General features: G+C 35.6%; 1 protein-coding gene and 1 non-coding gene across 3 annotated transcripts in view; one reads left to right on the top strand and one right to left on the bottom strand.

Annotated features, from left to right (window-relative positions):
• Adk (adenosine kinase) overlaps positions 1–26,954 on the bottom strand; it is a 468,242-nt gene that overhangs the window by 51,413 nt on the left and 389,875 nt on the right. The window lies entirely within an intron of this gene.
• Positions 14,155–14,221, top strand: Trnas-uga (transfer RNA serine (anticodon UGA)). The gene has a single exon. It is a non-coding gene; the product is annotated as a tRNA-Ser (tRNA).

Here is a 26,954-nt window from a genome sequence, read left to right as displayed (position 1 = left end):
GAGGTAAGGTCCACATTCTCTTTAAGTTAAGGGCACACTCCAAGAGTGAAGGAACATTTGTAGCAACGTACAGGTGTCTTCTATTCCTTACAATCAGGTATCTTGGTTTTAAAAGCATGGAGACATCTTTTAGACCTTCCAGGAAAGTCATGGGCACAAGCTTTCACATATTTTAGAGCATAACTATGGCTGAAAATGTGGACATTTTACCTAGCATATTCCGAGACAGCAGTCATTCTAGACAACAGATAACTCTTTTTTATTGATTATACACTTAAAAATTTAATGGATAGAAATGGGATAATTGTGAAACCTAGCAGGAAGTCTGTTATACTAGGCTCTCCAATAAATACTGACAATAGAATTTAAAGGCTTCTAAGCTAGCAATCAAGTATATTTTCTAGTAATCTAATTTTATTTATTATTGTAACAAAATAAAGAAAACTTCTGTATTTCTTAGGTGTTTTCTTACTGTTTACCATGCGGATTATAATTAACATCCTAAATTTATACCAATCTAATTTGAACTGATACCAACTTAGCTTGGACAGTATAAAAAAATTTGCTCCTATACAACCCCTTATGTTGTTATAAATTACATCTTAAAATGTGCATGCCCATTAACATATAAATATTGTTTTATATATTTGAATTTTAAGTCATGTATGAAATAAAAGAGAAGTTATAAAACAGTAATTATTTACCTGTGTAGTTACCTATGCTGAAATTATTATTTTTTTTTGTATGACTTTTGTTACTGTCTAGCATTCTTTCATTTTAGCTTGAGGCACTTCCTTCAGCATTTCTTGTAGGACAGGTCTATTAGTAAAGAATTCCTTTTGCTTTTGTTTATTTGGAAATGCTTTAATATCTCCAGGACAGTTTTTCCAACTTCTGTATTCTTAAATCCATTTTTTTCAGATGGTAAGTTTTATACATATATATACCAACTCACCAAGTAGGTTTACCACAATTCACAATGCATTTTAATTTACTGAAAGTCAAAGAAGATAAAATTGCAGTGTGGACAAAGATCAGTGTTGAGCTCAGGATAAGAAAGCTTTTTGGAAATTAGTTGCTGATTGCACTTTGATAATTAAAATACACAAACCTATGATCCTTTTAGGCTTACCTAATTAGTATCAAATGAGTTTACTTAATTACAGCTGTAAATTAAATGCATAGGGTTTGCCTCATCTCAAAATAATTACATGTGCATTGTAATGTGAATTATGGAACATTAATTTATACTTTATCGATTACTCCCTAAACAGAGACTGAGACTCATTAGGACAGCTATTACCATAGCAGTTCTTGATAACTATCTTCTAGAAAAGGTTTCTGAATAATGTTTGCATACATTTTGTTTTTGTATTGGGGACTGAACCCAGGCTGGGTCATATCCTCAGCCCTTTTCATTTTTTATTTTGGGACTAAGTTTCTGAGGCTGGCCTCAAACTTGAAATCATTCTGCCTTAGCTCAATCTAGAAAAACAGCCTAGGATTTCAGGACAGCTGAGGCAAAGAAAGAGACAGGAAGACACTGGCTCTTGAAAATAAAATTAAATTTAAAAATTCTGAAAAGAAATATTTACTGTTATAAAAATGAATACAGAGTTATTAAAGGAATAAATGAAGACTCGTAAGAGAGAGAAAGCATTCGAACTCTAGAGGTTTACTTTTAAGGAAATGACTATGTTGATCAGTTGGGAAAAAACATTCAGTGCAAATGGGGCTCACTCAATATACAATTTAATACCTTTTAATTTTGGGTTGAGGGGACTTCAACCACAAATTAAAATAAATAAAACACAATCTCATGAACATACAATAGATTTTTTCCATAAATATAAAGTGGATTTAAGAAAAAATGTAGGATTTTCGGGGCTGGGACTGCGGCTCAGTGGCAGAGCACCTGCCTCGCATGTGTGAGGCCCAGGGTTCAATCCTTAGCACCACATAAAAATAAATAAAAGTATTGTGTTTGTCAACAACTAAAAAAAAAAAAAAAAAAAAGAAGAAAGAAAAAATGTAGGATTTTCATGCTTAAAATACCCAAACTTCAGACCAGCCCCTCACCTTAGATGCTTTAAGGGCACCCAATTGTTTCTCACACTTTCCTTTCTTCTCTTATAAGACAACTCCCACCAACAACTGAATGAGTTTATGTTGTTTCCCCTCATTTTTTCTTCAATATTTTGCTCCATGTGCCAAAAGAAACTCTGCTGCTACAGAGCCTGAGAACCCCACTTGCTTACTGTAAACACTAACATGTTGTCTAGGAGCACCAGCAGTCAAGTCTGAGCAGGTATGTCAAGGCTTTCCTATGCATTTTCCATTTCTAACTTTGACCAATATAGCTTTTTTTCTCACTATATTTGTAGTTTCCTGCCATTCTCTCTCTTTAAATATAGACTGAGGGGAAGACCTCAGCATAATAACTCTGTTTTAATTCAGCCCAATTTTAGCCTAAAGCAAACATCTAATTACTCGTGATTAAGTCTAAAGAACATAACCTACTCAATGCTCAATGGGTTTGTTTGAATCTAACTAGTGGATTGCCCTCATCTTTCACTGCCTTTCAGTCTTCCTTTTCTTCTGTGTTATCTTAATCCTCAAAGTGACTGAAGAATCATAAACTGTCATTCTCCTGCTACATACAATATCTGTATTATGCAACTCACATTTCAAGGGATTTATATTATTAGCCTTGAATAATGTGTTCAAAGTCAGATTAAATTTAGACCACTCTGTGATAAATGACAAGATGCATGAGGGCACTGTAATCTAGGCAACCATAATTATACAATTATTGATGAAGTTCCTGTTGATAAACAATGCAAACATTAGGAAATACTATTTTGCAATTAAATGATGAAGAAAGCTGTTTATTGCCTTCCATTCTATCCTCTGCTAATAAGATTGAAGTTGCAGATGTTCATGTATGCTGCATTGATGTTAAATGGTGCATGATGCTCTAGGTGGTTCCCATAACCTTGCTTTGTCTACTATGAACTGACTCAATTGATATGATAATAGAGAAAAGAGCTGGGCTGAACTGGCACAATTTGCATAGCCTTGAAATTTGCCTTTATTGGACAGCCAACTGCTCCTAAAAGTTCTTGTTCAGTTGTCACTGACAACCATGTGTTAGACAAACAATATTTTGAAATTAACCACACAGGTGGGAACATCCCTTAATGAAGTTTTCATCCCATCAAGCAAGGCACTCATCACTGCATTTATAAGGCTAACAAGTGGAAATTTTGTGATCTTTTTTTTTTTGGTTCAGTTACTACAAGAGCAAGTATAAAGAGGGCGGACATTAGAGGTCATGAAACTCTGGTAGTAGCATTTGCAGCTTTTTGATGTAGAGTTTAACAGAGAAACACCTTCTTCCTTTTCACAGAATATGTATTTCCATCTCTTATTAAATATTATACTTTGGTTAAGAAACAATAAAATTTCAGTGTTATTCAATACTGTACTTTGTTGATGAAGAGAGAGAGAGAGAGAGAGAGAGAGAGAGAGAGAGAGAGAGAGAGAGAAAGAGAGAGAGAAACATTAAAAAACTCCATATAGGAATTGTAGGAGTTGCTCTGATGTATAAAAATAAAATGGCACAATAGATGATTTCAAACATTGCAAAAAAACTGAATAATGTCCAAAAACATATTGAACAACTGGTAGGAGTAGAACCAGAAAATCATAATAAATGTAAAGGAGAATTAAGAATCGCTAAGCTTAGAATTTATGGGTGTACATGATGAATAAAATATTAAGAAACTGTAATTTACCTTGGAGGTGAAAATAAACAATTAGCAAAAAAGAGAAAATGCAAATAAATGAAAAGTATGCAATTTTGAAACAAAAATTCTAGAAAAGCTGACATACAGAACAATTTTAATAAAAGTATAATACAATATAAGAAACACACTGGGCTACCCTGTACTGCTTAGAGGTTAATGTTAAATATTTAACTCCTCAAAGAGTAAATTAGTTGGTTAAGATTTGAGATAAAGAAATTTAAAGAAGCACCAGAGGAAAGAAACATGGAATTATTTTTTTAAAAATTTTTTACATGTTGATGGACCATTATTTTATTAATTTATTTATATGTGGTACTGAGAATCGAACACAGTGCCTCACAAAAGCAGGCAAGCACTCTACTACTGAGTCATAACCTCAGCCCTCGAATTGGTGTTTTAAAAAAGGGCAACAAGATTGGGCTTTAAACTAAACCCAAGTCTTTTTTTTTTTTTTTAAACATTTATTTTTTAGTTGTAGGTGGATACTGAAAGGGTAAAGTTTCTTAGCTGCAAAGCCTGAGTTAAAAAGTAAAGGACTAGGATTGTAAAGTTTCTGAACTGCACACAGAACCTGAAATTCCTGAGGCAGTTAAGCAATGCCCGGTACTGACCATTTAGTTGTTTAATAACCTAGGACCCTGTGCAGTTTGGCATGTAGGCATTCAGGGCCCAAACCAATCAGTTTGAATGTATCCCCTCTTTGGGAATGACCAATCACCCCCGCCCGACCTGTTCCCGCCAATGAATGTGCTAATCATGTATGAGAGTTGTTTTTCAATTTTCCCGCGCCTCATGATGATTTGTTCTGATGTATGCAAAGCCCCTGCCCTCCCCCAAAAGTATACTTAAACACTGCTTAACCTCTGCTCTGGGCTGCTCTCCCTTCCTGAGTGAGCACGGAGCCCCAGCATGCTGGATATTCAATAAATCCCCTTTTGCTGATTGCATGAGCCAGTCTCTTGGTGGTCACTTCCTCCTACGTTCGCCGGACCCTTACAGATACAACACCTTTATTTTATTTTTATGTAGTGCTGAGTATGGAACCCAGTGCCTCACACACTCATACTAGGTGAGCACTCTTCCTCTAAGCCACAACTCAAGCCCAAAAACTCAAGTCTTTAGCTTAACTCAAGGTCTGAAAAACAATAGCTTGTTCTGAGTTTTTGGTTTTAGTTGATTTAGACATTAAATTGGACCTGGGTGTGGTGACATATGCCTGTTATCCCAGTGGTGCTAAAGGCTAAGGCAGGAGGATTTTGAGTTCAAAGCCAGCCTCATCAAAAGTGAGGTGCTAAGCAACTCAATGAGACGCTGTCTCTAAATAAAATACAAAATAGGGCTGGGGATGTGGCTCAGTGGTTGAGAGCCCCTGAGGTTCAATTCCTGGTACAAAAAAAAAAAAAAAAAGAGCTAGGCTCAGTGGCACATGCCTATAATCCTAGTGACTAGGGAGGCTGAGGCAGGAAGATCAAAAGTTCAAAGCCAGCCTCAGCAAATTAGTGAGACCCTAGGTAACTTAGTGAGACCCTGCCTCAAAATAAGAAATAAAAGGGGTGGCGCTGTGGCTCAGTGGCTAATTAATAAATAAATAAATACATAAAGAGAGACCTTTCATTTTGAGCATTAGTTTTATTATAAGACTAGAATACAAACCTGAAGGAAAATGGGGCACATTGTACACTGCATTTGGTGTCTCTTTATTGGACTCTTCCTTGTGGGAGGACTGTTGTCTGTTCATAAGTACCTACTTAACTTCCCACCCAATTAATACAAGGATAGACCTTTCGACCCTGCTTCTCTTCCCCCCTCTAATATGACTATAGCATGTTCCTTATAGGCTCTGCCCTTCAGAGTTGCTCTTAGGATGAAGAAAGGAGAAGTGCCTTAGCTAACCTGTTTGAGAGACAAAAATATATTTTAAAAAAATCTATTGTTGTAAATTACTGAGACTTTGAGGGCTGTTGGGCTGATACCTTAGCCTAATCTGGTTAATAAAAGAATAAGAAAGGTAGCATCAGTATTTAAATCCTAAACATTCAAAATTATGACTTGAAGGGCACAGAGTATTTGAATTTGATAAAGCCTTCAATTATATGAGAAACCCCAACCCCTGGCTTTTTAAAAATTTTGAAACAGGGTCTCCTCGATAAGTTGCCCAGGCTGGGCTTAAACTCAGGGATGGTTTAGTCTCATCTTCCTGAGTAGTGGGGATTACAGGTATGTGTCAACATGCCTGGCTTTCAAGAGATGTTCTTAAAGAACATGGAATATGATAAAGTGGGACTATCAGGATAGTCTGGTCAGGGTTATTCCCGTTCTCCAACAGATTCCTAAGCAAAACGAGAGATAGGAATATTAATATAAGTTTAACCTGGTTCTAGGAACTTTGGATAATGGCAGTCTATTTAATTCAGACCAAAAATCATCAAGAACCATTCAAACATCTGGTCGAAATATATTTTTAAGAAATCTGCTTGAAGGCATTGAATACCCAACAAAAGAATGGAGAATTACTAGAATAGGATACTGAGAGGTAGGTCTGGTGTTTGATACTGCTAAGAGGACAGAGTTTGAAATCTAGAGCCTTCTAAAAGAACTCTCCCTGCTTAACCCTCCTCATTTGAGGATAAGAACTAAAGGGATTAGGGGGAATGAATAAGGCATAGGAAGGCCTAACCAAAGGACTATAGCTTAGCTTCAAATCTTCTCAATTCCTAAATTTAGATTAAGATGATTCCAGTGTACTAGTGTTCCAATGCCTGCCAAAAGCAAACATGAATCATTCTATGCCTCAAATTATTTCTACAAACAATTTTGGAAATACAACATTTTACCACAATAAAAAAATAAAGAGTAATATGAGGAGGCAAGCAGAAAATTGAAACCAGCAGAAATTACACAATAGAAACTAGATGAAAGCAGCTGTAGATATTGAATTTATGAAACAGAAACTGAAAACACTATGCTTACTGATCAAGACTTAAGAACAAAATAGACAATTTCAACAAGAGTCTAGAAACAATCAAAATGGGAATTTAAATCAAGAACTCAATAAACAGGTTTGCCAGGCATGGTGGCACATGTCTGTAATCCCAGCAATTTGGGAGGCTGAGGCAGGAGGATGGTGAGTTCAGAGCCAGTCTCAGCAACTTAGTGAGACCCTGTCTCAAAATACAAAATATAGGGGCTGGGGATGTGGCTCAAGCAGTAGCGCACTCGCCTGGCATGCATGGGGTGCTGGGTTTGATCCTCAGCACCACATAAAAGTAAAATAAAGATGTTGTGTCCACCGAAAACAAAACAAAACAAAATATATATATATATACACAAAATATAAAGGGGTGGGGTGTGGCTCAGTGGTTAAGTGCCCCCGAGTTCAATCTTTGGTACAAAAACAAACAAACAAAAACCCCTAAAAACAACAAAAACCAAAACAAAACAAAAATCAAAGAACTTAATAGATTTAAATGAAATAAGAATTCAGTGGATAGGTTTAACAGAAGATTTGGATCACCTTAGAAAATTGGTGAAGTGAAAAAGAGATCAGAAGAAATACCCAAAATGAAACACAGTGAAGTTGGATAAAATATATTTTACATAGTTGTTAAAAGTACAGTAGGGGCTGGGGCTGTATGTAGCTCAGTGGCAGAGCACTTGCCTAGCATGTGTGAGACACTGGGTTCAATCCTTAGCACCACATAAAAAAATAAAATAAAGGCATGCTGTCTATCTACAACTACAAAAAATGTAAAAAAAAAAAAAAAAAAAAAAGGTACAGCTAGGTCAGTGTCAGAGCGCTTGCCTAGTATACATGAGGGCACTGGGTTTGATCCTTAGCACCATGTAAACAGATAAAATAAAGGCATGCTGTCTATCTACAACAACTACTACTACTACTACTACTACTACTACTACTAATAATAATAATAATAAAATAAATGTAGAATTAGGATCAATGGATAAATGTTATAAAGAAAGAACATTCAGGGGCTGGGGTGTGACTCAGTAGTAGAGTGCTCACCTAGCACAAGTGAGGCACTGGGTTCAAACCTCAGCACCACATAAAAATGAAATAAAGATATTGTGTCCACCTACAACTAAAAAATAAATGTTAAAAAAAAAAAGAAAGAAGATTCAGCTGGTATGGTGGCACATACCTATAATCCCAGCCACTCAGGAGACTGAGGCAGGAGGATCACAAGTTCAAAGCTAGCCTGAGCAACTGAGTGAGGCTCAGTTTATGTTTTTGAGACATAAAAAGGGCTTGTCTCAAAAACATAAAAAGGGCTGGGGATATGGCTCAGTGGCAGAGCTCCCCTGGGTTCAATCAATCCCTGGTACCAAAAACAAACAAACAAACCACACACACACACACACACAAACAAAAAACAAAACAAAACAAAAAACTATGTCCTTTTCAACTTTCAGACATTAGGATTTTATAAGAATTCGAAGAGTGAACTGTGAGAAAAAAATATCAACTGAACCATCTCAGGAGAAAAACTTTGCAAAAGCACACTATGATACTAAATATGTGAAATTATGTAGTATGCATGCATACAAAACTCAGTAGATAGAAGTCTGGAAGGATAATCACTACATTGTCAATATTTGTTTGCTCTGGGGGAATTTTAGTAGATATTTTATATAAGGGAATCTGCTGAAAATGATATCAGTAATCATGAGATCACCAGCACTGGACTAATGAAGTAGGGGTTCTCAGACTTTGTTGGCTTCAGGTTCCTATAATATTCTTTTTTTTTTTTTTTTTTTTTGGTACCAGGGATTGAACTCAGGGGCACTCGACCACCGAGCCACATTCCATGCCCTATTTTTGTATTTTATTTAGAGACAGGGTCTTACTGAGTTGCTCAGTGCCTTGCTGTTGCTGAGACTGGCTTTGAACTCGAAATTCTCCTGCCTAAGCCTCCTGAGCTTCTGGGATTACAGGTACATGCCATTGCGCCTGGCCTACTGTAATAGTTTTAAAATTTGTCAAGGACTTCAAATAGCTTTTGGTGATGTGAATTATCATACTAATATTTATTAGATAATGAAAGAGATTTAAAAATATTTATTAATAAACCTGTTACACCTTGACATATTTTTGAAATATAACTGTATATTCTAAACAAAAATATTAATCACAAATATGGCAATTATGTTTTTGCTAATCTCTTTGATGTCTGGTTTAAGAGAAGACAACTGGATTCTCATATCTTCATCTGTATTCAATCTGCTGTGATGTCACACATTATGTGGCCTCTGGAAGACTACTGCAACTGAGAGTCAAAAAGGCAAATAATAACTCTGAATTTCTATGAAATAGTTTTGACTTCATAAAAGGGACTCCTTGAAAGACTATCAAAGACTCCAATCGGGTTCACACTTTGAGAACTGCTGCATTAGAGTGAGGGATGGTGACCCTGCTCACTCTAGCTCTAATTACTAGAATGTGTTGGCTCTGCTGTGCTCACAGCTATAGCTAGTGGGACAGGCCAATAAGAAATTCATGTGCTACAACTTAGAAAATAAGTTTCACCCAACAGTGCATAGATGAAAGCAAGCTGGCTAACAACAATGTTTTTTACTTTTCTAGGTAGATAAAGTACAACTGTGCTGACCCCTACATATATGTCTGAATTAAACACCCCAGTCTGTAATTGCTTTTCCATTGTTGGAAACAGAATTAAAGTTTGATCTAAATGCACTGAACAAACTAGACTTGTTGAGGCCTGATGTGAGAGAACTAACTAAGGTCTCAAAAGTGAAGACAGGGGCGGGGGATGTGGCTCAAGCGGTAGGGCGCTTGCCTGGCATGTGCGGGACGCTGGGTTCGATCCTCAGCACCACATACAAGTAAAATGAAGATGTTGTGTCCACCGAAAACTAAAAAATAAATATTAAAAAAAAAAGTGGAGACAGACTGATCTCCACTTTAAATTACTGATGCATGGAGATCTGAGACCTTGTATCAAACGTGGCAGTTACAGCTTTCTGGAGCAACAACAATGAAATAAAAAGAGAAAGATGTCTGAAGCCCACACTGTACTATGAAAGACACAATTTAGCCCACTTTTATCAGAAAGAAAATTAATAAGTCTTGAGCCTCTTGCCTGAGGGCTCAGAATTTTTTGCATGTTGTAGCAGTAAGAATTGAATCCAGGGCCTTGCACATGCTACCACTGAGCTGCAGCTCCAGCCCTAGGCTGAGAAATTCTGAAGGATTAAAGAAACCCATCACAAATGTTGAAGATAACACTCTTCCTAAGTTGGAAAGGCACAGAGTTTCTTCATTGTTAGGGAATTTACCATACCCTGATGACAGGGTGTTTTATCCTATTTCCCATGGTGTTAAATCCTGACAGCAAAATTACATTGTATATTTAACTGAAAAAAAAAAAAAAGTTCAAGCCAATGGTCCCTCTAAAGAGAGACCATAAGATTTATGCCCTTTTCTTCAAAGAATTACATTACATTAATATCTACTCCAAGGGTTGTTAAAACTATAGCCTGTGAGTTAAATCTGGCTAGCTACCTATTTTTGTAAATAAAGTTTTACTGGAACATTGTCCTTCCCATTTGTTGACATTTTGTTAAGGATGGCTGTTTTCACACTACAGATGCACAGTTGAGCAATTCTGACACAGATCGTGTGCCCTGTAAGGCAGAAAATATTTCCTATTTGGACCTTTACAGAAAAGATACAGAACCGGAAGGTACATAAGAGATTTTCTTACAATTGAGTAAAATAAGATCCACAGAATTGAAAATGCAGTAAACAGAGCACACAGGACAAATGGAAGATTTGTACATGGGATTCCCTTTTTGCTATTTTCCAGCACACTCATTCCACACAAGGAACACTCTGCTCTGCCTAAAGCAAGAGTCCTGCCGAGTCTCTTAAAAGCCACATATGGTCTTGGCACAGAAATTGTTTTTTCAACACCTGGGTAACCAGGCTGTGTAGGTCCCAGGAGTGAAGCAGTGCCCACAGCTTCAGCTCTAGCCATCCCCTGAGGAGTTAGATCTGAGAGCAAGCCACTTTCAAGGCCCTGCCTCATTAGTTCCTGCTGCCACCAATCTAGCATAGAGAAAACCGATCCTTCCCCCATGCCTGCTACACCAAGGCCAGTCTTGGGTAAAAAGGTTTTGTTCATAGAGGATTTAATTAAGTCATCACTGTATAATGAAACCCCAGAGCTTCAGCCAGTAGTAGTCTATGCTACTTCAGTGGAGCTAAATTTGTGCATTTTAATTAAAAGGAGTAGGTTCTTTTAGAAATTGGTGTTTTTCTTAAACATATAAATATAAGATACGGAAAGTACATGGTATTTATCATCTTATCCTCCCACAAAACCATTCTTGCTACTTTGTAATGACAGGCTATTTTAATATTCTGATTTGTCTATACTTAATGAAAACTTTGCAAATCATAAGTGATGAAGTTTCACCAACAAAGCCACTGTTGTTTTTTTAAATGTAATATATACAGCCTCAAGTTGCTTAATTATTTTTAATGATGGCATAGAATAAAAACATTTTACCTATTTAAATAGCTTTTATATTTTTCCTTTTACACATAAAAATGACATGAATGTCTTCACATGTAGACGCTCCCTTAGTTTTTGTGTTGCCTAACCTGGTCTAGAATTTGAACTCACGGGCTCAAGAGATCCTCTTACCTTAGCCTCCCAAGTAGCCAGGATTACAAGTATGCACCACCACTCCCAGATATCCCATATTTTTGAATAGATACTTAGATTAACTTCTAAGACCTCAAATTACTATATAAAAGTGTATGAATAGTTTTAGCAATTTATACTCTAACAACATTATAGGAGCATCTCATTGAACATACGCCAAGCATCAATGGCAATTCCTTTAAGAGATTAAAGGGGATATGGCTCAGTGGCACTATGTTAGCTGGCATGTGTAAGGCCCTGGTTTTGATCCCCAGTACTATAAAAAACAACAACAACTAATATTCAAATATTCCAATTTGAACCTTCTTATAAAAATTTCTTCATCTTCTAACATATCTATCTTTAACTTCAAACAATCTTCAATAACTAGAGTTCACACTGGTCTAAAACATAGCCAGGATGACACTGTTAGAAGCCATTAATAGATTCAAGAATAAAAATTCATTAATAAAAGCAAATATGTTCAATGATTAAAATTTATTAAATATATCTATTTTGATATGGGGCATCTGAGACATTAATTTTTCTCCATCTCTTGCAAGAAGAAAAATCAAATTAATATATTGATATATCATGAAATTTGCTTAAAACCAAATTTAATATCCAGCCCACAGACTGCAACTCAAGAAAAATAGTCATCCAGAATAGCACAAATTCATAAATATGCAAATCTGTATATTTTACTAAGGTATATTACTCTTTAAGGTTGTAGTTAAAATCAGGCCACTTAATTCACTATAATTTCAGGTAGCTTAGATTATTTCAAATTGTGTACATATATTTAAAAATGGCCAACTTATTTTTTTCTTTTTATAAGACAGTTTGTCTTGTTATGTTTCCAGGCTGGCCTTGAACGCCTAGGCACCAGAGATCCTTCCACCTCAGTCTCCTGAATAGCTGGATTACAGGTGTAGACCACTGTGCCTGGCTCTTTTTTATATAGATAATGGTGCAGGAAATAAAATATTATATTTGACCATTCTAAGATGAAATTAATTTATTAACATCTTTATCAAGGCATGATTGACATAAAATAAACTGCACATATTTAAAGTGTACAATTTGAATATGTATACGCCCATAAAGCTACCACTACAATTAAAGTAATGAACATATTCATCACTTCTGTAAGTTTTCAAGGGTTTCTTGGTAAGTTCCTACATCTTTTCTCCTCCCCTGTCCCCACAGACTTATAGCATCAAATTTTGATTTGGATCTCTAATCCACGAATGATTCAGGTCACCCTGCCTGTAACCAGTGGATTTTTATCTCCACACCTGGATACGTAATTTGATACAGAGGTTACTTTCTAGGAAAATTTTTGGGCTACAGATTCACTAGATTAACAAAAGCTTCAAACATTTTACTAAGTACCAGTCTCTGTGTAGACTGACAACCTGGTCATATATTAAGGTATAACTACAGATGTTAAGCATTAGTCAATGATTAGTGGCCAAACAGCAATATTTTAAAACAATTGAAAAAGGAATTAAAAATTTGATTATTCAGAATTGATCCTTTGGAAAATTCACAGCAATTCTGTTTATTCTTCAGTTATGCCATACATATTTTTCTTTCCGGGCTGGGGATGTGGCTCAAGTGGTAGCGTGTTGGCCTGGCATGCGTGCAGCCCAGGTTCGATCCTCAGCACCACATACAAACAAAGCTGTTGTGTCCGCCAAAAACTAAGAAATATTCTCTCTCCTCTCTCTTTAAAAAAACAAACAAACAAAAAAACCACATTTCTTAATCTCAAAAAAAAAAAAAGATTTTTCTTTCCTTATGAGTTAAGACAAATATTCATTCAGTGATTTTTTTCAACAACTATTTTTTTGGGAAAAAAAACCGATACCAATAGTTAATAATCAATTCTAGGGTGTTGATTTGCTTTAAGAACCTATGATAGGGCTAGGGATGTAGCTCAGTGTTAAAGCGCTTGCCTCACATGTGCAAAGCCATGGGTTCAATTCCCAGCACCACCCCCATAACAACAACCTCCCCACAAAACACCTTTGATGATATTCAGAATTCTACTGATGAAACACATCTAGTGTTATTCTTCTCACACACATGAAAAAAGACCTCCTAGGTATTTTTTTTTAAAGAGAGAGAGAGAGAGAGAGGGAGGGAGGGAGGGAGGGAGGGAGAGAGAGAGAGAAATTTTTAACTATTTTATTTTTCAGTTTTCGGTGGACACAACATCTTTATTTTATTTTATGTGGTGCTGGGGATCGAACCCAGCGCCCCATGCATGCCAGGAGAGCGCGTTACTGCTTAAGCCACATCCCCAGCCCCCTCCTAGGTATTTCATATTGATTCAGATGGTGAATGTCTATAAACTATATATTACTTGACACTGAGTTATCATTTCTTTGACTTATTGTTTTAGTCACTTAAATACAAAAAAGATTAAGGTCATCTTTATCTTTTTATATAATCACTAAATCCTTTGAAATCCTTTCATGATGTCTTGCCTTTAGTGATATGATTCTTGATCCTAGATTCTGGTACCTATGCTCAGCTTGCACATGTAGACATATTGAAACATCTCCCAGTGCAGAACACTCCACTCATTCTTAAGACTGTGCCTCTGTACATGCTGTTTCTTTGTCTTAAAATGTTGTTCTCTGCCAAGCTGGGGATGTAGCTCAGTTGGTAGAGCGTTTGCCTTGAATGCACAAGGCCCTGGGTTTGATCCCCAGCACACAAAAAAATAAAATAAAAAATAGAAATTTTGTTCTCTGCCTTTGTTTGGCAGACTTTCTAATTTAAGATGTTGTACAAAGCACTTCTTTGACTCTTCTGGACTGTTAGTTGTTCTCCTTTTTGGGATCCTTAACACCTTTAACATTTATCTATTATAGTTGTGGTTTTTTTTGGATTTTTTATTATTAATTTTTAATTTATACATGACAGCGGAATGTATTACAATTTTTATTACACATATAGAGCACAATTTTTCATATCTCTGGTTGTATACAAAGTATATTCATACCAATTTGTGTCTTTATATATGTACTTTGGATAATAATGTTCATCACATTCTACCATTGTTACTAATCCCATACCTGCTCCCTTCCCCTTCCACCCCTCTGCCCTATCTAGAGTTCGTCTATTTCTTCAGTGTTCCCCTTTCCTACCCCACTATGAATCAGCCTCCTTATACAAGAGAAAACATTTGGCATTTGGTTATTTTAGTTCTTATTACAACAAATGGGATTATTTCTTTACACCTCTCTATATCTATATTTTACATATTATGAGTCCCAGAACCTTATCCAGTTCCTGGAACATAGTAGGCTCTCAACCTCATAAGAAGAAAGGAACAAATTCTATTACCTAATTTTCATTAGTTTTTTTTTTTTTTTTTTTTTTTTTTTTTTAACTAGAGATTGAACACAGGGGTGCTCAACCACTGAGCCACATCCCCAGCCCATTTAAAAAAATTTTGAGACAGGGTCTTGGCTTGGGGCTTAAGTTGTGCTGAGACTGGCCTCAAACTTGTGATACTCTTGCCTCAGCTGTGATTACAGGTGTGTGCCACCACGCTTGGCTTGTTTTCATTAGTTTGATACCATTCTATTTATTTATTTAGTGGGACTGGGGATTGAACCCAGGTCCTTCTGCATGCAAAGCCAGCACTCTACCACTGGGCTACACTGCCTGCTCAACTTGCCACCATTTCTAATTTCAATTCCTATTGGTGCATATTCACATTGTTGTTCAAGTTAGTTTGCCTGATTATATCCTCTCCTTCCTCCAGTCTAATTTACATTACCACAGAATTATATCTCCTGACCTACTGTTTTGAACATATTATTTCTGTCCTCCAAACTCTTAAATACTTTCTTACATCCTTTTAATTGAGGCCCAACTCTTTAGCCAAGACTCAAATATTACTTCAAATCTAGCTGTAAGTTACCTTTCTTGCTTTATTACCTATTAATTTACCTTAAGAGAACACTACACTAGACACACAGAAGTATTTGCATTTTCTGAAAATCATAATTTAGGTTGTATCCTGAATACTATGACTAAGATGTTGTAGGGCAGGCAGATGACAAACTACATCCAGAAACTGTAAATAAGGTTTTCATGGAATGCAATCATGCTAACTTGTTTATGTACTGTCTACGTATTCTTTTGCACTATCAGTGCATTGCTGAGTATTTACAATAGAAACTAGAAGGTCTGTGAGCCTAAAATATTTATTTTCTGGTTGTTTAAGAAAAAATTATTGACCCATTTTGTAGAGACTAATTAACTGTATTTTTATGAAGAGGATTACTGTTTTTTTTTTTTAATAGTCAGGTAAAGTTAGCTACACTTAAATTTGAAATTCTGCACCCTACCAATGGACAACAATTTCCATTCTGTTCTTTTAGCTTTAGAAGGGATGCTTGAAAATTATTGTGCACATGTGTAATTCAGGGGGTGTCCAGAGATTTAGAGAAGGTCTTTTTTTTTTTTGGTAGCAGAGATTGAACCCAGGGGCACTGAACCACTGAGCCACATCCCCAGCCCTTTTAATTTTTTAGTTTGAGACAGGGTCTTGCTTAATTGCTGAGGTTGGCCTCTAACTCGTGTTAATCTTATGATCCTTCTGCTTCAGTCTCCTGAGTTGCTGGGATTATACAGGTGGCTCACTGAGCCCAGCTCCCAAACTCTTCCCCTGGCTCTTCATGCCAGTAAGACTGTACATTTTTGATCAAGTTTTATGCATGCTGCGTAATGCTGACTTGAACCTGTCCTAGAGAAAGAAGCCATAAACAAAGGAAAACTTGATTCCATTATCTTCCTCCAATTTTAGATTCCTCTTCAGTTTCTGCCTGCTTTTCATTGTTTTCTATTGTCTCCAGGTAGTTTGATTTGAATATTTTGTCTAGAGTTAAAACTGCTTCCTAAGGAAGGATTGGCTTATAACGCAATTCCTACCCTATTTAGGTTAGTTTATACTCTTTGGGTCAGACTTTGCTCAATATTTTGTTTTTTACATTCATTTATATTGCCAAGTGTAGGGGTGATTCATTTATTTTCTTTTCATTATGTACTCTACCTAATAAATATGTCATTTATTTGTCTGTTTATAGACATTTGGGTTGTTTCCAGTTACTTTGGTCACTGAAATAATAACACCATATTTGTTAGAGCAGAAAACTAGTTATGCCAAGATGTATATCAGAAGATAATTAATAAATAGCAACTATGGTGCATGAATAAAATCGGCTATTTTGTAGCCATAAAAATATAATTTCTGGAATATATTAAGCAATAAAGCAAAGTATGGAACAGCATAGAAAGCTGACATCAGTGGAAGCATTGGTTGACTCTGAGAAAGGGACTGAATAGATGGGAAACAAGCTTAGTGTGCAGAATCTCGTACTGTGTAAAAAATATGATACCATAAAAAACAGATTTATTTAGCTGGGGTTGTAGCTCAGTGGTAGAGTGTTTGCCTAGCATGTGTCAAGCACTGGGTTCGATGCTCAGCACCACATAATGAATGAATGAATGAATGAAATGAAGGTTTAAAAAAAGATTTATTTAAAAACTCACAGAAAAAAACCACTAATATATTATGTACATTTTTCCATGTTAAAAATACTTCTATGACTAGCCAGGCATGATGGCATATGAATGCACCTGAACAATCTGGAAGGCTGAGGCAGGATGATCACAAGTTTGAGGCTAGCCTCAGCAACTTAGTGAGACCATGTCTCAGAATAAAATAAAAAGCTCTTGGGAATGTGGCTCAATAGTTAAGCACACTTGGGTTCAATGCCTGATATTAATAATAATAATAATAATAATAATATAAAATCACTTCTAAAAATAACTTCTATGACAGGTAAGTAAATGTCATATCAATGTATAGTGGGTTGAATGGTATACCCTCAAAATTCACATTTACACGGAAACTCAGAACGTGATCTCATTTGGAAATGAGGTCTTTACAAATATAACTGGTTAAGATGAGGTTCTACTAGATTAGAGCAGGCTCTGTATTGTTACTGGTGTTCTTAAAATAAGAGGAGAGGACAGACAGGAATGCATAGGGAAGGCAGCTACAGGAAGACAGAAGTCAGAGATGAGAGCAATACAGATGCAGAGATTGCAGTGATACAACTACAACAAAGGACTGATTGCTAGGAGCCACCAGAAGCAAGAAAGAGACAAGAAAGGATTTCCTAGAGTCTTCAGAGGGAGTGTGGCTCTGCTGATATCTTTTATTTCTCATTTCTAGCCTCTAGCACTGATTAAGAATAAAATTTCTGTTGTTTTAAGTCACTTAGTTTGTGCTAATCTGTTACAGGAGCCCTAAGAAACAAATAAGCCATGCAATGGGAAATTATATGGCAATAAAAGAAATGAAATTATGATACATGCTATAACATGGATAAACCTTGGAAACAACAGGATAAAGAAAAGAAGTCCAACAAAGAAGACCACATATTGTAATATTCTACCTACACGAAACTTCCAGAATAGGCAAATGCATAGAGATGATTAGTGGTTGCCTATAGCTGGGATGGGTTGGCGGAAACTAGACAAAGTTTCTTTTTGAGATGATGAAAATGTTCTAAAATTAATTGTGATAAGGGTTATGAAGTCCTGTGGATATACTATAAAGACAATGATTGGTATACTTAACTGGGTAAATTATATGGTAGGTGAATAATGTCTCAATTAAGCTGTTAGGGAAAAAACAAGCAAAAAGAAAAAATAAAGGAAGGATAAGTCTGAAATTGAGATAGGTTATCCACAAAAGGTAAATGGAAACAGAATGGGAAAAACAGGAAAACCAAAAGGGGAAAAATGGGATGAGAGGGAAATGATTCCTTGGTTAGGACATCTTTGTGAATAGTTCTTGAAGTGCTGAAGGTATTGCTCAGTGGTAGAACATATGTAAGGTCCTGGGCTCAATAGCAAGCATCCAAAAAAGAAAAAAAAAAGTTCTTGACTTTTTAGAACCAAGGCAACTTTCCCTGTACTTAAAAAAAAATTAATTAAAATTAATCAGGATGTGGAGGGAATGCTGTGGTGTTAAGATTGGAGTAGGTGATGTCTATCAGTATGAACTCAGGTTTATAAAGTATATACATATATGGATATAGACATAAATGTGTATATACCTTCATATACTTCCTAATCTCATTCATAAAGAAGATAACACAGTAGCAATGACCACACATAATGCTTAATAAGGAATCAGGGTCTTTTGGAGAAATAGCTGATGCCATGGCTGGGGTAGTGAAGATGAACCTGGAGAGCTAATGGTGCCAGAATGTAAGGAAGTTAAAAAAAAATGATGGGAGCATGTTGAAAGTGCATTAAGAATTAACTTGAGGGGCTGGAGTTGTAGCTCAGTGGGAGAACACTTGCCTAGTACATGCAAGGCCCTGGGTTCGATCTCAGCACTACATAAAAATAAATAAACAAAATAAAGGCATTGTGTCCAACTACACCTTAAAAAAAAAAAAAGAATTAACTTGAATCAGGCATGCCTGTAATCCCAATGGGTCAGGAGGTGAGGCAGAAGGATCAAAAGTTAGAGGCCAGTCTGGGTAATTTAGCAGACCTTGTGTCAAAATAAAATAAAGGGGCTGGGGTTGTGGTTCAGTGGTAGAGTGCTTGCCTAGCATGTAGAGGCACTGGGTTTGATCCTCAGCACCACATAAAAATAAATAAAGGTTTAAAAAAATCTTAAAAAATATAAATAATGGGGCTGGGGATATGGCTCAAGCGGTAGCGCGCTCGCCTGGCATGCGTGCGGCCCGGGTTCGATCCTCAGCACCACATACCAACAAAGATGTTGTGTCCGCCGAAAACTAAAAATAAATATTAAAAAAAAATATATATATATAAATAAAAAGGGTTGGGTATGTAGCTCCATGGTAGCATGCCTCTGGGTCCAATCCCCAGCACTGGAAAAACAAAAATAAAACCCAACTTGCAGTCAGTGGTCAAACCAAGGACTATTTGAGCAACAAAACAAATAATAATAGTAAAAACTATAAAGTTTCATTGGACATCTATAAGTTTTAATTTAAGTCTTTATTGGCATCTTATACATAGGATGGTGAGACATAATGGGTTAATCCATAGAATAAAATGAATATCCATGAGTGCATATGATATAAATGTGAATAAATCAAAAAGAAGGGAAAGCTTTTTCTGACAGTAGAATTCCAAATAATAAAAGTATACAGAATATAAAATGATTACACAGTAACAATTATTACAGGCAAGATTAATCAATGAATATGAGATATAAGTATCTCACGAAATATTTATTCATTAATAAGAGAAAAATACTAACTTTGCAAAGAAGCCTGGCAGGCACTCCTTTCACCAAGTGAAGTGAATCAAAGTTAACATCACCACTAATGAGGCTAATTGAATCATATGTCTCTGGATATGATACACCGAGAAGAGCATATTATTTCTCTGGTGTCCTTGCCAAAAAAGTGTAACTTGAATTTAATCATGGGGAAAATTAGTCAAACATAAATTGAGAGACATTTTTCTACAAAATAGCTGGGCAGTACTCTTTTAAAATGTCGAAGTTATGAAAGACAAAGACCGAAAAATATGCCAGATTGTAAGAAAAAAAGAGGACATGACTATTTACTTAGTGTAGCATAAATCATGGATTATATCTTGGGCCAGAAAAACATCATTTTTTTGGGGGGGGGGGTACTGGGGACAGAACCCAGGGGTGCTTAACCACTTATATTCCCAGCCCTTTTAAAAATATTTAATTTTTATTTTATTTATTTATTTTAGGGTATTACTAAGTAGCTTAGAGTCTGGCTAAATTGCTAAGGCTGGCTTTGAACTTGTGATACTCCTACTTCAGCCTCCAGAGCTGCTGGGATTACAAGCATGGATCACTGTGTCTAGAGAAAATGATCATTATTGGGATAACTGACAACATCTGAGTAAGGTCTATAGCTTCATTATAGAATTACATCAATATTAATTTCCTGGTTTTAAAATATATTTACTTTTATTTATTTACTAGAATGACAAAATTATACATATTAATTTTCTGGTTTTCATCTTTGTACTGTGGTTATATAAAATGCTTATGGTTAGGAAAGCTAGGTGAAGGATATGTGGAAAATCTACTATTTTCACAGCTTTTTGCTTCACAATGAGAAGTTTAAATAAGAAATTTAAGACCAATTTCATGATAAATATCTTTGTATGGGACTAGGGGTATTGCTCAGTGGTAGAGGGCTTGCCTGGATGCGTGAGATCCCGGGTTTAATCCCCAGTACCCACCCACCCCCCGAAATCCTTGTATGTAAATCTTTATGCCTATTTGTGCTAAATTACTCTATAGAATTGATTCCTGTAGGTAAAGTTAAAGAATATGCATATTCTGACATGTATTTTTACCAAGAAAAACTATACCAAAATTTCTCCCAATAACAGCAGATCTCAACTTTTTTCAAATTTCTGAGCTACAGTAGATAATATATAAGGTCACTTGAAGTTCTTATTTGCAACAAAATATCATTATATCCCAGTTTACATATTATTCTTCTAAAATATGTTGTTACTCTGATCACTGTCATGAAGGGAACTCATCATGCTTGCATTACTTCTACAGTATATTTTTGAGTAAGATTCAAATAATCCTTTCTGGTACATTTTAGGTAAAATGTACATGATCTTCTAGTGCCATGTTTCACCTGCCTTACTTAAATATAAGCATGTTGAAATAAGGGCCATGCATCTTTGTATCCAATATTACTCCAAGCATGCTGTAGTTAAACATACTGCAATTAATTGCCTAATATACACATACTCAGATAACTTATTCAACATTTCAAGTTGTAATTTGTGTGCATATGCTCCTCACTTTGCTCTTCTTATATCTTACCCAGGTCTTCATAGCTCAGGGTGCACTTACACAGTTGAGTGCCAGCTCTAAGAGAGTCCCCACAAGAGAGGTTACAAATCAAAAGCAGGGTGTGGAATTACTTCAGACATTCAGATGTGAGTTGTGATGGTCTAACTGCAAGTCTTCTGACTAATGAATCTCAGGAACTGAGATGAGCTTCTGTCTAGATTTCCAATACTTACCTCTAATTCATTATTCTTCTTTACATTCTCATCCCTGCTTTTAAAACTAGACTGCTCTAATTCCATGGTATTTGTTAGGCATTTTAGTGCCTGTTAGCTCCTCACAACCTTTATTTTGAGAAGATCAATGTAGCTCCTCTTATGTAAGAATAGACCTTTCTGAATGACACTGATTGCCTCCTCTAAAAGAGCTTCTTCCAGTTTTCTTCCACCACTCCTAGGTCACATAATATCTTACTGGTGTTCACACTAGAATTGATGAAGCTATTGTACCCCTTGGGAGTTAGATAAGTGGTCCAGGAAGGAGGCATAGTGGTTGGGTTAAATAGGAAAGTCAGGACAGTGGAGCCAGGAGGGCCTGTAAGAAACTTTACCTAGGAAAGGAAGATCTTGAGATAAGATGTTGTAGATAGAGGGGTTGATAGCAAATCTGACATTAAGTCAGTGTAAGTACAGTTAGCAACCATGCAGATATCTTGTATTCAGAATATGTCATCTGAACATTTGCCTCACCTGGGTTAAGTTTTTTTCCAGGTCCTGCTGGCTATGCTTTCCTATTTAACTGAACTACAATGCCACCTTCTTGGGCAACTAATCTTTTATAATTTAATTTATTATAGCTTTGGATTGTGAACTACAAAAATAGCACAACAGGTCAACACCCAAAATCATGTTTGGCATGACTCATTTGAAGAAAAATTATCACCCCAATAGTAAATAGTTATTTCTATTTTCCTGTTAGATAAAACACAAAATAATTAGAAGGAAAAATCTGGCTATGTTTTGAAGTTGAATTAAGACTACCGAATATACAGGAACACATGGAAACCTGATTTGCAAACAGACCCCGCATTAAATTTTAATGATGTTGAATGCTCCTATGATTTATAGATAAACTTACAAGTGGCAAGCTCAGTTGGGTTCTTACTATCACCTGTCAAAGAAATCTAATGACCCCCATTATGATCTACTTCATCTGCTCAAATACCAACAAGCAGACTTCTAAAAGTTTACTGTAGCCAACTGTTCATTTTAAAAAAATATTTCTTTAAAAATATTTTTATTAGAGTTTTATAGTAATACATAGCAGTTGGGCTCATCCCAACATAATCATGTATGCATGGAATTTGATTTTATTTTGATGCTCCCCTTTTCACTTCTTAAATTCATTTCCTCTCCCATTCTCCTTCCTTACTCTGCTACCTTTCTTTTTGTTCTTTATTTTATTGCTTGAAATTGAAAATTTCTTCCCCCCAAACTGCTCTTTGTACTTAAAACAAAACAAAAACAAAAACCCACTTAAAAACACAAATTTAAATACACAGAAAATGTTAAGACAGAAACTGATAAACCTGAAGCCATTTCAAAAGAAAACTTAAAAGATCCCAGACTAGCTGACTGCCAAAATACTATTTATTTGATCATAACAAAACAATGTTGATCCTTTACAATAATCTTGTAATGATCTCTAATTTATGAGAGAAATAAAATGCTGACTCCTACTGTAAGACACAAAAAGTTAAGGCCATGGTTTATGTTTTGGAATTCAAGGGCATATTTAGATGTACCAACTATATGGACAGAAATCTAAATTTTGTGAAGGATCCATATGACTTCCAAGGAAGTAGTCCTTGTTCTCTAGGCCTCCCCACATTGTTACTCACCTAACCTTTCATAAGACCTAGATAAATATCCTCTAAAAGTTTAAACAACACTGACAGGGAATAAGACGTTTTAAAAATAATTCTTCATTAAAATGCCCCTTAAAAAGAAGGGACACTGTTCCCCAGAAAATTCAACCAGCCACATAAATTTATCTAAAAGTTTTCACAAAAATAATTTTGAATCCTAGAATATAATTACATTATGCACCTTATAGGTGTGAACTCTTTTTGTTTTCTTTCTTTTTTGGGTACCACGGATTGGACTCAAGGGCACTCGACCACTGAGCCATATCCCTAACCCTATTTTATATTTTATTTACACAGGGGTCTCATTGGGTTGCTTAGTGCCTCACTTTTGCTGAGGCTGGCTTTGAATTTACAATCATCCTGCCTCAGCCTCTTGAGCCAGGGGGATTACAGGCATGTACCACCATGCCCAGCAGGGCTCTTTTTTTTAAAAAAAATTATTTTTTAAATATATATATTAGTTATAGTTGGATACAATTCCTTTATTTTATTTATTTATTTATATGTGGTGCTGAGGATTGAACTCAGTGCCTTGCGCGTGCCAGGTGAGCGCCCTGCCGCTGAGCCACAACCCCAGCCCCAGGTGTGGACTCTTTGGGGAGATATTTCTACTGCACTAAATTAAAGGTGATTCTTCCCTTCCTTTCCTGATCCTAAATCAGAAATATCTTCTTGAAGTGAAAATAATTTTTCTAATGTTAAGTGCAGCTTGTAATGGAAAAAAAAATTAAGTTGTAGAGGGATACAATACCTTTATTTTACTTATTTATTTTTATGTGGTGCTGAGGATCAAACCTAGTGCCTTACGCTAGGAGCACTCTACCACTGGGCTACAACCCCAGCCCTGTAGGTGGATTTTAAAATGGGATATATATATTATATATATATATATATATATAATATATACACATTTATATTGTATGTTAATATAATATATGTTTATAAATATATGTATTTACTTTTAGGTACTAAGGATTGAAACCAGGGGCACTCTACTGCTGAGAGCTACATCCCTAGCCCCCTTTATTTTTATTTTGAGATAGGGTCTTGCTAAACCATCTAGGCTAGCCTTAAACTTGTGATCTTCCTGGTTCAGTCTCTCAAATAACAGGATTACAGGTATGCATCATCCCTGGCTATTTTTTTTTCCTTTTAAATACTACCTTAAACTTTTTATTTCTGAGGCTGGGGATATAGCTCAGTTGGTAGAGTGCTTGCCTTGCATGCTCAAGGCCCTGGGTTCAATCCTCATTACTACAAAAAACAAAACAAAAAACCCTTATATTTCTGGCTTCCAGAATGAATTATAAGAATTTTTATAATTTTATTATCAGCTACTGTATCTCCTAATTTAGTATTAAATGCAAATTTTATGGATGGGTTATTTAACATTTTTCCTTAAAGGAAAAAATGTTTAATAAACTCTCATCTTGTAGCATTTCCTTTAGCAAGCACTTTGGTATAAACTTTCTGCATGACTGAATTCATTAGCCTTTTGCATTAGTCTTTGTTTATCATCTTTAAACCAAGCCAATCTTTATTAATTTTCTAGGGCATTTTCCCAAGTGCTTTTACCACAATTTTTCTCTACAGTTTTTCTATTCCTATTACATTTGCTTCACTGTAGCTTCACAGAATTGTTCATCACTAATACTTTTTAAAGGGATTATTGCATCTTTTATTCTTTAGCATTTAATTATAAAAAATTCATCTTTAGTATTTGTTCAACCTTCTGAAATAGGGCTTTGTAAAGCAAATATAAGTATGGAGTATGGTTTCTTTCTTTATGGAATTATGGTAAACTGATTACAAAATGCTTTCGAGTCCAAAAGATCTCTTCCTTCTCTGTATATTCTTTAAGAACTTAATCATGTATTGTGCAGCACAGCATTCAAGTTCCATCACATTTTACCATTTCATGTTTATCCAACTCACAACTCCTTCCCTAATATTTGTCATTTTTTGTAACACATTATACACGTTAAGGAGTCTTTGCCTTTTGCTCTTATTATTTCATTAATTTGGAATACCTTTGTAATCTCAACAAAATTTTAAGAAATTTTCATAGTCTGGTTCAAACCTGACTTTCTTTGTGAAGCTTTCCCCAAATTTCTGTCCCATTTGTTCTATAAAAATTAGCTCATAAGAATATATTAATTCTCAAAAAAAGAGTATACTAATCCTCATATTGTATGAGTGGAATATGTCTCTTATACATTTTAAGAACAGGGATTTTTGCCAATTACCTTTATAATCACAATTCTTGACAGAGTAGATACTCAAAACCATACTGAATTAAATAATTTGTATTGTTTCTTTATACCTTGCCTCTCCAACTTGTCCTGCTTGAGATTAAAGAGCCTCAAGACTTTTCTGGGGGGCAGTACTGGGGATTGAACTGGGGGCACTCTACCACAGAGGTATATCCCCAGCCCTATTTATTTTTTTATTTTGAGACAAAATTTTACTAAATTGCCAAGTCTGGCCTTGAACTTGCAATCCTTCTGCAGCCTCCTGAGTTGCTGGAATTATAGGTGACCATGCCTGGTTCTCAGACCTCTTTAAGTTCTATATTAACTGTCATATTCTTAGCACTTTATCAAAAATCTTTGAATCAGTAAAAAAATGTTAGAAATCACACACTGGAAAACCTTGACCAGTGGAAGCATTCATTTTAACAAATACCTTTGTTGAAATATTTGTAATCGGGCTGGGGTTGTGGTTCAGTGCTAGAGCAGTCGCCTAGCACATGTGAGGCCCTGGGTTTGATCCTCATCACCACATATAAATAAATAAAATAAACGTATTGTGTCCAACTACAACTAAAAAAAAAAAAGAAATATTTGTAATGATTAGTGTGACATTATGGACTGGTTTGCTCAAGACTGTCTAAGGTTTATAAGAAATGAGGCAAGAGTTTAAAAACTTCCTTAAAAAAATATATATTTATACACACACATACATATATATATACATACATACAGACAGACACACACACACACACATTAGTTGTAGTTGGACAATACCTTTATTTTATTTATTTATTTTTATGTGGTGCTGAGGATTGAACCCAGTGCCTTGCATGTGCTAGGCGAGTGCTCTACCGCTGAGCCACAACCTCAGCTCCTAAAACTTCCTTTAAGTACAGTTTTTATCATTCCATGTGCAAACAATTTATTCTTTTCAACTGAGGAAAATTTTTAGCTGTTCAATTATCTGAAGATTTTTCTGCTACACCTCCAAAGATTTCTATCTGGGCCAGAAACTTGCATGCAGTGTTTCCGCCAAAAGAAAATTTTGCCAAGTTGTAATGCTCTGAAAAATGAATTTCAGAGTCTAATTGAAATTGTGCTTTATTGAGGACAATGATTATTCTGAAAAACATTTGGTAATATGGCTCTTAAATATTCATTTGTATATATTTTTTTGAGCTTTCAATTACAGAAATTGATATGCGGAGTTTAAAAGAAAATGTACATATTTCCTAAAAATTACTCAAGTTAATGCGTATGTACATATATATCTATGAACATTCAGCTAAATGTTGTTATCATCAGATGTCTACTCACACATACAAAATGCATATAAGATATGTACAACAACTCCATATCACAAAGTTTTCCAGCTCTAACAATTTCTATCTAAAGAGACAT

Source organism: Urocitellus parryii, chromosome 5, assembly GCF_045843805.1.
Source record: "Urocitellus parryii isolate mUroPar1 chromosome 5, mUroPar1.hap1, whole genome shotgun sequence".
NCBI lineage: Eukaryota > Metazoa > Chordata > Mammalia > Rodentia > Sciuridae > Urocitellus > Urocitellus parryii.
This window is presented reverse-complemented; position numbering and strand designations above follow the sequence as displayed.